Here is a 2,500-nt window from a genome sequence, read left to right on the forward strand (position 1 = left end):
GGGCTATTATGTGACTCAAACTCTCCAGGACAAAACAGGAAACAGTGAATTAAACTTTGTGTGCCTGCCTGTGTGTGTGTGTGTGTGTATGTGTGTGTGTGTGGGGGGGGGGGGGGGGGGGGGGGGTTAGACACTCTATGAAGTCATCTTCATTCCAAAATGCATTCCTTTAGCAAAGATGCTCATTTTTATTTTAAATGACAGTCACACAATTACTTTCAATTATTTCTTTATTTATATATATTTATTTATTTATCTCAGTTTGTTTGGAATTCTTTTTTTAATCCATGTTGTTGCACTTTAGTATTTTTTGTACTCCAAAACAAAACAAAACAAAAAACAAAAACAAAAAACAAACAAACAAAAAAAAAACAACGAACAAAAACAATAACGGGACAAAAAAAAACCAAAAAAAAAACAACTGATAGAAAACAGTCAAGAAATAATGAACAATATGCCACAAGGAGGGCTGGTAACAGAAAGAGCATGTAACCAGGAAAGAAAGAGAGAGAGAGAAAGAGAGATCCTTAGTGATGACCATGAGAATGATGAAGGTCTGAGAGCCTAGCCTGTACAAGCAGTGCACTGTTGGGGCGGCCTCCTGTCGCCGTGGCAACGTGCTAACGTCACCCACTGACTTCCTGACACCTTCCACTGGCGACTTCCTGCGCAGCCTCCTGTTGGTGCTGTCTGGATCAGCTGGACAGAGCTCTACAGCCTCACACATCGACCCAGTTCTCTGAACTGACAGCCTGCTTTTCACTGTACTGACCTCACTGACATTAACGTGTGTTGGAACTGTGAGAAAGACGGGGGGGGGGGGGGGGGGGGGGGGGGGGGGTGAGCGTTAGAGAAAGGAGAGATCATGTTTAGGTGGGGTGTTTGCACACCAGAGAGAGGACAGAGGGGTGGAAAGGAGGTGAGCGTTGGAGAGAGGAGGTGCGTGTTAGAAACAGGAGGTGAGCGTTAGAGAGAGGAGGTGGGCATTAGAGAAAGCAGAGATCATGTTTAAGTGAGGTGTGTGCAGACCAGAGAGAGGACAGAGCCATGGGACACAGAAAGATAAGGGAGGTGAGAGAACAGAGGAGAGGAAAGAGAGAAAAGAAAGGAGGAGGGAGAGAAAGGAGGATGAGTGGAGGAGAAGAGAGAACGAGAGAGGACTCCAAGCAGCATTTTAAATGTTTTATGTCTGCCAGGAGGAGTCAGTTCAACACAATCTCTCACACACACACACACACACACTCCACTCACACATAAACAACACTGACAATGATTACCATGACGACAGAGGACGACTGAAATGATTGAAACAAAAAAAAACAAACAAACAAACAGAGCAACGATGTCAATATTGACAAAAATAATAATTAAACACTCCTCTTCAAGTCCTGACTGATAAAAGCATCAAAACCAAATCATTTTGACATAAGAGTAACATCTCCCCACTCCATCTCCATGACCTCTTTTGGCTAAAAACCGCAATATTACATTACAGACAGAGAGACAGAGAGAGAGAGAGAGAGAGAGAGAGAAAACATCTCAAGACATCCAAAAATACAAATTATAACAGTAACAATATAAAAACCTGCCTCACCCAATACCATCCAAAATAAAAAATAAAAGTTAAAAGTGAAAAAAAAACAAAAACAAAGCTTTGATACAGATATCGCATATGCGGTCTATACATGGTATCCCTGTACAGGAAAAAAAAAAACAAACCAAATAAAAACTACCCACAATGCCACACACTGTCACTGACACAAGGACAAAGGGGGGCATGAGATATACAGAGAGAGAGAGAGAGAGAGAGAGAGGGAACAGAGGGAAGAGAGAAGAAAAGAAGAAAGGATGGAATGAAGAAGAGAAAAATGAACCAGTGGTGATGGAGAAAGTAACGAGCAAGCCCAAAAAAAAAAGGAAGAAATGAAAAAAAGAAAGAGAAGAAAAGAGAGGAGAGAGAGAGAGAGAGAGAGAGAGAGAGAGAGAGAGAACAAGGCTGTGGATAGTCAGCAGAAGAGAAGGAAGGATACAAAAAAGAAAAAAAGAAAAAAAAATCACTTAAATTGAAAGTGCAGAAATCACAGAAGGAAAATGCAGCTTTTTTTTCCTCGCAACATATAACTGTATTTTTTTTCTTCTTTAATAATAATAATAATAATAATAATAATAATCCATTAATAACAATAAAAGTTCTTTTACAGAAAACAATAATAACAATTAGATTAACAGCAATGATCATAATTCCTACATGGACATTAGCCGTAAAAATGCATTTAAAAAAATCAAAAAAAAAAAAAGAGAGAATTGAAGTGAGAGAATGACAGGAGAAAAAAAAGAAAGAAAGAAAGAAAGAAAGAAAGAAAGAAATGAAAGACCAGAGGAAAAAGAAATGACAGCTGGTCTTCCTGGGCCATCCCAAGGTCACTGAGCTTCGTCCATAACCCACCCCTACCAGCCCAGCGGAATGGGTCGCTCCAACTGTGGGCCTCATAGGCCCTTA

General features: G+C 40.3%; 1 protein-coding gene across 1 annotated transcript in view; it reads right to left on the reverse strand.

Moving 5' to 3' along the window:
* Positions 1 to 2,350: 2,350 nt before the first annotated feature.
* The window catches only part of sik3 (SIK family kinase 3), a 34,521-nt gene continuing 34,371 nt past the window's right edge, over positions 2,351 to 2,500 (reverse strand). Inside the window, exon 25 of the mRNA XM_030777164.1 lies at positions 2,351 to 2,500. This exon is cut by the window's right edge and continues 696 nt beyond it. The gene's annotated coding sequence lies outside the window, so the exon portion shown is untranslated.

This window comes from Chanos chanos, chromosome 6 (assembly GCF_902362185.1).
Source record: "Chanos chanos chromosome 6, fChaCha1.1, whole genome shotgun sequence".
Classification (NCBI taxonomy): Eukaryota; Metazoa; Chordata; class Actinopteri; order Gonorynchiformes; family Chanidae; genus Chanos; species Chanos chanos.